The following is a 12,494-nucleotide window of genomic DNA, read 5'->3' as shown; positions in this document are numbered from 1 at the left end:
ACAAAGAAGCCTATGGCAGATATAAACTAGTCTGTTACCAAGTCACAAAGGAGGTCAGGCAGGCAAGGGCAGATTATGAGAAATCTTTGGCAAAGGATGCAAAGAAAAACAGCAGAGATGTTCTTTACTTATGTAAACTCTAGAAGGAGGGGAATAAATCAGATTGGACCACTTAACGCAGATGGTTCGACTACTGATGATCCTGCTCAAGCAGCTGATAAACTGAATGAGTATTTTGCAATCTACATCCACGCTGAGGAGTTATTCAAGGGGAGGAATGCCAGAAGTTTATCAAACTCTAACAGGAAGCCAAGTGATTTTGTAATAACTAAGAGCAAAGTGGAGAAGAAATTGAAGTTAAACATAAAAAAGGCACCTCAGACAGATGGAATCTATTCAGTTATATTGAAAGAGGTAGCAAAGGAAGTAAGCAAACCCTTAGCCATAATTATGGGAGCATCCTTAGAGTCAAAGGAGGTCCCCATGGACTGGAGATGTGCAAATGTATCCACAATTGACAAAGGAGGTACAAAAGGTCACACAAATAATAATAGACTTGTTAAGTTTAACTTCTGTTCCAGGGAAAATAATGAGTCACTGGTTAAAGAGGTGATACAAGACTACAGTAATAGTTCAGATGCAGCATGGGTTTGTTAAGGGGAAGTCTTGTCTGACCAATTTGACTGGTTACTGTGATATGGTCACAAAGGAACTGGATGCAAGAAATAATTTTGATATCATATACAGTACTTGGATTTCAGGAAAGCTTTTAATACTGTTGCACATGAAAGACTGCTCTACAAATTGGAGTGGTATGTAATTAAGGGCAAGTTGCTGCAATGGATAAAGAGATGGTTGAGTGGAAGACGGCAGAGAGTGGTAATAAATAGACACTGTTCTATGTGGACTAATGTTATTAATGGAGTTCCCCAAGGTTCGGTGCTGGGCCCATTGTTGTTTTGTGTATTTATCAATGATATCGATGAAGGTATATCAGGTTTAATGTCCAAGTTTGCAGATGATACAAAGGTTGGCAGGGTTGTTAATGACAGTAAAGACAGTATGCTACTGCAACAGGATCTAGAAAAGTTAGGCAGATGGGTTGAGAAGTGGCAACTAAACATTGACAAATGCAAAGTACTACATATGGGTAGCAGTAACCCAAGAGAAACGTACCAACTGTGTGGTACTACACTCAGGGATGTGGAGAATGAAAAAGACATGGGGATAATTGTGCAGTCACATAAGAAGTTCTCTGAGCAGTGCAGACAGGCTGCCAGAGCAGGTCATAGAGTTTTGTCAATGATATATAGGAATTTTGCTAGCAGAGACAAGGAGGTGATTATCCCTCTGTATAAGGCAATGGCTAGGCCATACCTTGAGTACTGCATACATGTCTGGAGGCCTCAGTTTATGAAGGATGTAGAGTTGCTAGAATGAGTACAGAGAAAGGCAATAAAATTGATGAGAGGAACAAAGCGGGTGTGCTTATGAAGAAAGGCCTAAGTTCTGCAGGTTGCAGCATCTGGAGAGTAGGCACATGTGAGATGATCTGATTGAGGTGTACAAGGCCTTGAATACATTCCATCAGCATTGAGCAGGCTCAATGCTGATGGAATACTTCTGCTCGCTCAGATTAAGAACCTGGGGGGGGGGGGGCATAGATTCATACTGAGGAAAGACAGTTATAGAATAGATGTGCAGAAATTTGCATTTAGCCGGCAGATAGTTGATTGCTGGAACCTGCTACCTGCATCCAATTGAGTTATTAGTTAATTTAATAAATCATTAATTCTTAGTTAATTTGATAAATCAGTAAAACAAAAAATAAAAAATAAATAAAAAAACAATATTCTTCTCTTGCATTTTTCACTGAAGACGAAGGTATTCCACTGAAGATAAAAAGGGAAGTGATATCAGGAAAATTTCACTAAGTATATTCTCAATAACAAGGTCTGGAGTCCACAAGCATTCAATGGTTGGCTGGCAGCCTATTCTGTGTTAAATGAACCAATTTTCATTCAGGTCCCCACTGCAGAATGTTGACTTTCTTTTACAGTAAAAAGTTTGCTCAGATAAGAATGGGTACCAGATCTTTAGTTAGTAGCACTGATACTTTTAAGAAATACCTTGAAACTATTTAATTTGTTGAATTTATATGCATAAACATACCTTAGGGAGTTGAGAAGAACCAGAATTTCAAGAAAACATAAATTGGCCATGCAGTTTTAACGAAGTACATTTTGATGAATATTAAGCACTAACAGCTAAACTTATTTACATCTGTAAATGTTTATAAAGACTAAAAGGTAGTACTAGTGTTCAAAATATAATTAAAAGTTCAATTTGTTAATGAAACATAATAATAAACAAATGTAAGAATATCAATGGGCGTGCTCAGATACTTTTTCAATTGAAATTAAGAAAAAGAACTATTCTTCTTGAGAAATAATTATTACGATGACAATCTTTATCAGTTTACATGACATTTTGCTTTTAATAATGTACGATGGAAAAATTCAATCAAATTTCTCACATGTTAATAATAAAGATCGCAAAGTTTTGTTTATGCCACCATTATAACTATAGCAGAGATAAAAACAGTTGGCTCAAAGTCACTTGCTAGGCCTTGTCTTCCATGGTTAGTAGAGTGGGAAGCTAAACAAATGTCCTTAAGTTGCTTGTTGTTTTTCTTTCTGCTTCAGGAAGCAACTGACAAGCTAGGTATGTGGTTAATCTCTTCCATAAATTAGTGGCAAAAACTTGGTGTGGAATTAAATCTATTGTTTGCACATTTCAGTAAGTCACTATTTATGTAAGAGATTAACCAGATTTAACAGAGCATAAATTTTTATAATTATATCCACATTTGGTATTTTCAGTCTCTCTTCACTCGCAGTTGTTTTAAAATGAAGTCAAAATCATCAGCACATAAAATGCTGTATGACTCCATATAGTTGTACAGTAATACCCCGAAGTTATGCGATAGGTGGGTCCGACGAAAATCGCTTGTCGAATTCGCGTAAGTCAGGATACAACTTTGCATATAAATACATATAAATTTTGTTTAATTGGGACCAAGGACTAACAAAACACTAGTTTAAACAAAATTTATATGTATTTATATGCAAAGTTGTACCCCGACTTACACGAACATTATTTCGATGTCTTCATAAAATCTAACAAATTCGTCTGACAACACAGCACCTTCTTTTTTTCACGTAGAATTTCTTCGTAGCAAGCTAATAATTTTTTATTCCTTGCTTTGTAGCTATAATGCATTCTTCTTTGGAGTCTTATGTTTTCTAAAATTTTTAAGCCCTTTTCAATTGAGCTGAGACCTTCTGTCAAGCTTGCAATTGTCATGTGCTTTTCTGGCAGAACTGGGTCTGAAGTGTCGGATAATTCAGTGACGTTTTGCTCACGCATCTCTATGAGCTCATTCATTGTTTAAAAGAAAAATATTTAATAAAATTGCAGTTATTTATACAGTTGGTTATACAATTGCAGTTGGATTCACTATGTGAATCCAACAAGCTCGTTGGCATCATCACCATTGACTTCCAAATCTAATTGCCTGGCAAGATTAACAACTTCTATCATATGAGTGACATGATCAGTTTCTGGCATTGTTTTCATCTCGTTTTTGAAAAAAAAAATGGACAAAGTTTCTTCCAGACACCATTCAATGTTTTTTTGTGAATTTCATCCCAAGATTCTTCAATGATTCTTACGGCATCTAAAACATTGAATTGTTTCCAAAAGTCTTTAACAGATATCTCATTATTTTGTCTCATAGCTTCATTCAGATGTGCAAACGAATGCCTCGTGTAGTAGGCCTTGAATATTTTGATGACTCCCTGGTCCATCGGTTGAAGCAAGCTTGTTGTGTTTGGAGGCAAAAACACAACTTTCACACGTCGGTCGAAATTAATTAGGGTGGCAGGAGGGTGACTGGGTGCATTGTTAATAAGAAGGATCAATTTATGATTTGACTTCCAAATCACTGGTAAGCTAATTTTAGATATATTTTTTAAAACTCTTGGGTTTTCGGAGCGATAAATTAAGAGAGGTTTTAACTTGCATCACCAGCTGCATTCCCACCGACCATCGTTGTCAATCAGTCTTTGGAAACCTTAAAGCCTGGAAAGTTTTTTTTATTCATGAAAACAACGTAATTTCCAACAAAAGTTGAGCACGAATTCGAACGCACACATATAAATATGACAGTTGGAATGCAAATTCTTGTATACGTGTGCAGCTCATGCAGCAGCAAAGTTGAATTTTGTTCATCTTTCGCTCTCACTCTCCGCCATCGCACCATATATTGATAGTATATGAAAAACTACCTTGAAGATAGTGGGCAGCAGTGTTGCCAAACGAAAAAATCAAGAACCGCGTAACTCCGAGTTCACGTAAGTCGGGGTATTACTGTAATTTAAAGAGCAGTTCATGCTAAGTTACAAAGTTTATTGAATAAGAGACAACAGTTAAAGAGAAAAATTCATAATATAGCTAAAGCAATAAGGCCTCAGAGAAATAATAAGACGTTTGTAGGGCTATCTTGGCCTTTCATCTGCTTTTGCAGCCAGCAGTATTTGAACAGCACAAATAATATAATGGTCTTAATTCTCACAGCAGAACAAACTTGCCCCGGTATTGCACTACTTTTAAACATATGCCTTGCCAAAAGTTTAACTGACTATTTAAAAGATGAGGCTGCTATGACAGGTTTTAGGACTAATTGGTCCCCTTCTAGACAGGTCTCTACTGACAACATTTAAATAAAACAGATAGCTTTAGCTATATTACAACTTTGAAAACTCAGCATATTCGGGAGGCAACTGGAGGGAGTAATACTCTTGATTTGATTATCAGCAGTGATTCTTCATGCATTAAGAATCTGCAAATAAATGAACCACTAGGTGGCAGTGATCACAGTGTGCTGAAGTGGGATTTACTGAAAGAGGTAACTACCATTAGGGGTAAAGGGAAGGGTTATTGCTTCCGTAAAGGCGACTACGATGGACTGAGACAGTATTTAAATTCTATACAGTGGGACCAACTGATGATGTTACCAAGAGCAAATTCAAAATGGGAAGCATTCAAAGAACTTATCTTGGAAGCTACTAGGCTTTACATACCAACTAAGAAATATTGTTCAAGGTTTAGGCCAAAATGGATGTCAGATGAACTAATGAGGCATATGGCAGAGAAGAAAAATGCATGGGATACTTACAAATTAACACATGACACAGAAGCCTATGATAGATACAAGTTGATATGCAACCAAGTTACAAAGGAGGTTGGGCAGGCGAAGGCAGATTACGAGAAATCCTTGGCAAGGGATGCAAAGAAAAACAGCAAAGAGTTCTTTACTTATGTAAACTCTAGAAGGAAGGGGAAGAATCAGATTGGTCCACTTGATATTGATGGGTCAACTGTTGATGATCCTGCTTAGATGGCTAACAAACTAAATGAATATTTTGCATCGACATTCACACATGAGGAGTTATTTAGCGAGGGGAATGCCAGAGGTGTATTCAACTCTAGCAGTAAGCTACAGAATCTTGAAATAACTGGGAGTAAAGTGGAGGAGAAACTGTTGAAGATAAACATAAGGCACACGGGGTGGATGGGATCTATCCAGTTATATTAAAGGAGGCAGCAAAGGAAGTAAGCAAACCCTTAGCCATAATTATGAGAGCTTCCTTGGACTCAGGGGAGGTACCCATAGACTGGAAATGTGCAAATCTGATCCCAATTCACAAAGGAGGATCAAAGGCTGACACAAGTAATTATAGACCTGTGAGCTTAACTTCTGTTGCAGGAAAATTAATGGAGGCACTGGTTAAAGAAGCACTGCAGGATCATTTAGACAAGACTTCAGTTATAGCTTGGACACAGCATGGTTTTGTTAAGGGGAAGTCTTGCCTGACCAATTTAATTGGATACTATGATGCAGTCACAAAAGAACTGGATGCAGGGAATAGCTTTGATATTATATACTTGGATCTTAGAAAGGCTTTTGATACTGTTGCACATGGAAGACTGCTACACAAATTGGAGCAGTGTGACATTGGAGGCAAATTGCTGCTATGGATAAAGGGGTGGTTGAGGGGGAGAAGACAGAGAGTAGTAATCAATGGACACTGCTCATCGTGGACTAATGTTATTAGTGGAGTCCCTCAGGGCTCAGTTTTGGGTCCATTATTGTTTTCTGTATTTATAAATGATATTGATGATGGTATATCAAGCTTAATGTCCAAGTTTGCAGACGATACAAAGGTCGGCAGGGTTATCAAGGACACTACTGACACTATGCTGCTGCAACAGGATCTGGAAAGGTTGAGCAGATGGGCTGAGAGGTGGCAAATGAAGTTTAACATTGACAAATGTAAAGTACTACACATGGGAAACAGCAACCCCAGAGCAACGTATCAACTCTGTGGTACTACACTGACAGTGGTAGAGAATGAAAGGGACTTGGGGGTGGTTTTGCAGGCAGATATGAAGTTCTCTGAGCAGTGCAGACGGGCTGCAAGAGTAGCTCAGAGTATTGTCAATGATATACAGGAATTTTTTCAGCAGGGATAAGGAGGTGATTATTCCCTTGTATAAAGCAATGGTCAGGCCACACCTAGAGTACTGTATACAGGTCTGGAGGCCTCATTTCAAGAAGGATGTAGAACTGCTGGAACGAGTACAGAGAAGGGCAACAAGATTAGTGAATGGAACAAAGGGGTGCTCTTACGAAGAAAGGCTTAAGTTTTGCAAATTACAGTGTCTGGAAACTAGGCACCAGCGAGGTGATCTGATAGAGGTGTATAAAGCCTTGAATGGTTTAAGCATGCTCAATGCTGATGGGATTCTTCCTCTAGCTCAGAAAAATCACCTGAGAGGGCATAAATTCAAATTGAGGAAAGACAGATGTAGGATAGACGTGCGGAAATTTGCCTTTAGCCAGCGGGTGGTTGGTTGGTGGAACAGACTTCCATCCCTTGTGGTGGAGGTTTTTAGCCTAAATAAGTTTAAGGCTCAGCTGGACAGGTATTTTGAACGAACAGAGGGGCAGAGGGGTGAAGTGGAAGTGGGTTTTTTTTTTTTTTTTTTTTTTTTGGCTGATGCTGCATAAGCTTGCTTTCTTGCATCAAATGCCTCTACTAATGCTAATGCTAACACCAATTTCATATACTGTGGCTGCTCACATTGAACGACTTCTTTAACTGATTTGTCTGCATGATGCTATTACCAACCACCTACTACCAAATGAGGCACCAGCTGGTCCATACAGTCTTATCTTTTAAACAAATGGCTAATTAACCTTTTGGTGAGGCCGTCTGGTTAAAATTAGTGAAGTACCACAGCAACTCATTGCAAAGTCAAGTTTGTTTTATTACGAGAATTATGACCATTGCATCGTCTATGCAGTTTTTTCAGCTAGCAAGATTTAAAGGACAAAACAGTACTGCAAGTATCTTATAAAGAGAGAAATATCATCCTTTTTTTTTTTTGCTGGATTCTTAAAGACAAATGTAATTGTGGTGAGTTGCACAGAGTCCAGTCACAATATTATGACCATCCCCCAATGCAGACATCACACATCCCTAGAGAATCCTACAGACCACGTGTCAAGTTCACGCACTGCAAGCATCAGTGAACATGGTAACAGCCTGTCATGGGCAAAGCATGTGACCTATCTGACCAGGAAAAAGGCATGATCGTTGGCTATCGGGCAAGGGATGCCAGCATTTCCGAAATGGCGGACTTTGTGAAATGTAAGTTTTGACAACCCAACATGCCAACTGTGGAGCCCTATGCGGCAGTGATCTCAAAAGTGAACGTCGGCTGAAACGGTTGGTCAGGACCGATAAGTGCACTACTGTTGCTCAACTGGCCATTCAAATTAACTGTGGGGTCACCAGAAAAGTCTCCAACATGGCAGTGCAACGAATCCTGTTGCGCATTGGGCTCCGGAGCAGACAATGGGTGACAGTACCCATGCTGAAGGCCGTTCATTGCAAACAATGCTGTCAGTTTGCACAGCAATACCAACACTGGACCCCAGCTGAGTGGCAACGGGTGGCCTTCTCCAATGAGTCATGGTTTCTGCTCCACCGAGTGGATGGACGATGGCGTATTAGGCGTGAAACCTCCAAGAACAGACACCCAGACACGATTGTTGGCAAAAGGCAGGTGGTGGGGGTAGAGTTATGGTCTGGGGAATGTTTTCATGCCATGGCTTGGGTCCGCTGATACCTCTGGAGGGCACCCTGAACACAAATGCTTACCTATCGATCATCGCCGATCAGGTACACCTGTATATGTTGACCGTGTTCCCTGAGAGCGATGGTATCTATCAGCAAGACAATGCGCCATGCCGTGTTGCCAGAATTGTGAGTGAGTGGTTTGAGGAGCACGACAAAGACTTCAAGCTACTCCCATGGCCACTGAATTCCCCCGGATCTTAACCCAATTGAAAATCTATGGGACCACCTCAATCAGCACATCAGATGGATGGATGTTCCACCAAGGAACCTACAAGAACTCCAGGTGCACTGCAGTCTGCATGGTCACAGATACTCGTAGCAACCTTCTGCGAACTTATTGAGTTCCTTCCGTGGTAGCTGGCTGCAGTGCATGTGCTGAGAAAGGTGCATATTCTGGATACTAGGTAGGTGGTCATAATAATGTGACTGTACCCTGTATAACAATGATTAATACTTCTGGATTTTAAAACATTGATTCTTTTGTAAAATGTGCCAGATTTTACAGAGTTTACTATATTTTGGATGTTAAAGTCAATTTATAATATGGGGATTTTAAATGTTATTAGTATGGACAAAATGATGCAACAAGTACTGTCTTCTTTCTCAATCAGCACCTATAATTTCTCCCAAACCTGACAAGAGCATACGCATCATTCGGCCAACACATATTCACAACTGAACTTGAAACTCACAGAAATATATTTTTCTTCTTTATTTATCCCTTCTGCGTGCACCCACCCACACAAGGTTTGATCAAAAAATACAGCAAATAATCTTATAATTCCTGAATGCATAGCAGTGACTAAAACATTGTGAAAAGGACTTTCAACATCCTTTTGAGCATGCACACCAAGTTTTAACATGTTATACACCAGTCTAGCAAAAAGCTGCCTATGAGCAATTTTTCACTAATAAAATTATTGCCATTACAATACACCCACCTTATTCACCTGATTTGATTATGCAACTTTTGGCTATTCCCAAAATTAAAATACTAGATGAAAGGAAAGTGACTGCGGCTAATGCAAGAAATCCGATCAAACACAACAGACTGTCTAAAAGCATTTACAAAAGAAGACTTCTAAAAATGTTTTGATCAATTGCAGGTATGATGAAACAAGTATGTGGTTGCAGAAAATTATACAGGATATTAACAATATAAATACATTGAAAGCAATTAATTTTGCAACATACACCAAACTTTTTGATGAAGCCTTGTGTATAAAATGTCCTTCAGATAATACTAAATGTAAGATGTCCCCATTATGTCCTTAAATATTTCAGATCTTTCACAATAAATCGATAAGCACCTTCTACCTTCATGTCCCATCTGTGATAATTCTTTATAAGAGCATCTTCTAGAGGCACTTTTACTGTCTATGGAAGAGGTGAATTAGAATTGATAGTAAGTTAGGCAACATTCTGCTAACATTACAATTTATAAGGAAAGGATTTTGCACATATTAACATGGTGTCCATTCAAGGGTTAAGTTATCAGGTCCAACAAAACAGGTAATTATAACTAATGTTTATTTCAAACTGTAAGCTGCAAGTAAAAAAATACAATTGCAAGCTACCTCAGCAAATTAATGGGAATTTTTATTGGTATTAGTAAGTTGGCCAAATGATGGAGGTAAGCAGACTTTTTCTGCATGAGCCAAAATAATAAAACAAAATATTCATACTATTTCCATTCCAACAAGCGAGCAATATAATCTTGCTTTCAATTTTTATCAGACTCACTGCCTCCACCACATTCGGAAGCAACTTATTCTAACATTCAACAACCTACTGTCCATAGGTGAACTTCACAAGATACAATCAAGAGTTTTTTGCTTATATTTATACTTGAACCCACTGGTTCTTCTCTCACCTAAATGGCAGACAAACCTTCATTTAATTTTTTTTTATTCAATCCCTTCAGTTCCTTATAAATTTCAATTAGATTCTACCCTTAGATGTCTAGTTGTCAAACTTCGCAAACCACACCTCTTACGCAATTCTTTATATATGCATTGATTTACACTCATCACTAACTTAGTCATTCTTCTTTCAAACCTCTCCAGAAGTTTTATTTTTGTTTTTAGGTGTGGTCTCCTAATCTGAATAGTCCATGTGAGGTATAACTATCATCTTGTATAGAGGGATAATGACATCCTTATCCCTACTCGCAAAGGTCCAATAAATCATGAACAGGATACCAAGTGCCTTCCTAGCTGCTAGTTTACACTGCATGGAAATTTCATATCACATTGAATCATAACACCTGTCCTTTTTGTCATGAACTAATTTTAGCTCTTTCCGTGACTCTTGGATTTCTGTTCCCTTGATGAATAACCTTACCTTTAGAAGTATTTAGTTTCTACTTTTCAGACCACGTATACAACTGATCTAAGTCTTATTGAAGCATCATTACCTGGCATGAATTATTAACCAACATTCTCACCTTCAAATCAACTGTAGACTTTGATAACTTCCCTTGGATACCCTCATCAATATCATTTATGAAAATCAGAAACATAAGGGACCCAAAATCAAACTCTGAGGGATCCTACTTGTTACACTGGTCCACTCTGAAGACTGACCATTTATCTTTTAACCAGGTTGCAAGCATTTATCTCTTAGTAGCATTCCATGAGGGATGGTTCTCTAACTTCTTCCAGTTTATATAGCAGCCTTCCAAAAGCTTTACTAAAGTCCAGATATATAGTGTTAAAATTGTTTCCTACATCCAACTGTTTAACGACTACATTAGAGTAATGTACCAAACTGGTCAGGCATGACCATCCCTTAATTAACCTGTGCTGGAATCTATGAGATACTATTCTTGTTGAGATGGTCCTGAATTTCACCCTTAACTAAAACTCCATGATCTTCCCTACCACAGAAGTCAGACTCATTGGCTTATAGTTGCCCAACTCCTCTTTAGCACACCTTTGTGGACTGGGGGAAACATCAGCACTTCTCAAGGCCAAAAGGATTTTTCCCCGAGTCTAAAGATGCTCTCGTCAACATTCCCAAAGGTTTGATACACTCACATGCAGCCTTTTTAATTATAACTAAGTATAGTTATAATTAAAAAGCTATGTACTTCATTGCTTTTGACAATTCTGATGCATCCATTATAGTTACTTAAAAGTGTTTTTCCAAGTGGGCTTAGATTACTGGTGGACTTTACTTCTATTACAGTTTCCCTTTCTGTGTTCAGAAAAATCAATGGTTGCACACAAGCAACCATTGAACAAGCAATTCTCAACACAGGCTATTCTATAAGGAATGTTTTCAGAGGATTAGACCCAAAATTACAACCACTATAATGTTAATTTCACTTCATATCACATTGAAACACTGGTAAATGATTAAACTGTTACACACAAGATAAAATCCACTGTAATTTACATTTAACCATTTAGGCAGCATCAATTCAATAAGTCATTCAAATTAGCAATTAATTATACATTGAAAGTACACTTAATCTTTAAAGTTCATATGAAGCCTGCCATTAATCTTGAAAACAGATAGTCTATTGTGCACTATACACTTATAAACTGTGGTAAATTATCTGCCCTTACAATAATAGTGGCTTTACTTGTTGCTGCAAAGTATTTGGCAACAGAAATTTACAGATTGCCTAACTTTTGTGTTAAGAATTACCATTAAAAAATAAAATAAATAAAAATAAATGAATATTTCTGATTAGATCAATAAAAAATATTCATAAAATGCACCATATTCTGATCTTCTAATTTTAGGAAACTATTCAATTCCCCATGACTTTAACCTATCAATCCTACATGACTATTAACACAGAAAAAATCTGCAAATGCTAACAGATTTAAAAATACACATTCTTCAGGCCTTTCGGGGTCTGAAGACTATGTTCAATAGAACCTAGAAACGTTACTGATATTTTAAGTCTAGATTGATGCAGTAACACTTCAATAAATACATTTCAAAATACATTATTTAAAAATACAAAATAGATGCATTATAACAAGGTATTTAGAAGTCATTTAACATATATGTATGACTAACCACATATCATTCCCTTTCCATACAATTAACACCAGATTTAAAAGTCTACCATAAATAAGGAAGATTAAAATAAAATAAATAAATGTCACTCTCAAATATTATAATACACTGGATTCCGGTTATTTGGGCCACCAGTTAATCGGGGCAGCCGTTTATTTGGGACAAATCTTAAAGAACAGATTCGGACAA

At 37.7% G+C, this 12,494-nt stretch overlaps 1 protein-coding gene across 2 annotated transcripts in view; it reads right to left on the bottom strand.

Moving 5' to 3' along the window:
* Rat1 (5'-3' exoribonuclease 2 Rat1) overlaps positions 1–12,494 on the bottom strand; it is a 458,579-nt gene that overhangs the window by 350,937 nt on the left and 95,148 nt on the right. The window lies entirely within an intron of this gene.

This window comes from Mastigoproctus giganteus, chromosome 6 (assembly GCF_048544385.1).
Source record: "Mastigoproctus giganteus isolate SK-2022 chromosome 6, ASM4854438v1, whole genome shotgun sequence".
In the NCBI taxonomy this organism is placed as follows: domain Eukaryota; kingdom Metazoa; phylum Arthropoda; class Arachnida; order Uropygi; family Thelyphonidae; genus Mastigoproctus; species Mastigoproctus giganteus.
Note: the sequence above shows the minus strand (reverse complement) of the source record. Positions and strands in the feature narration are given on the sequence as shown.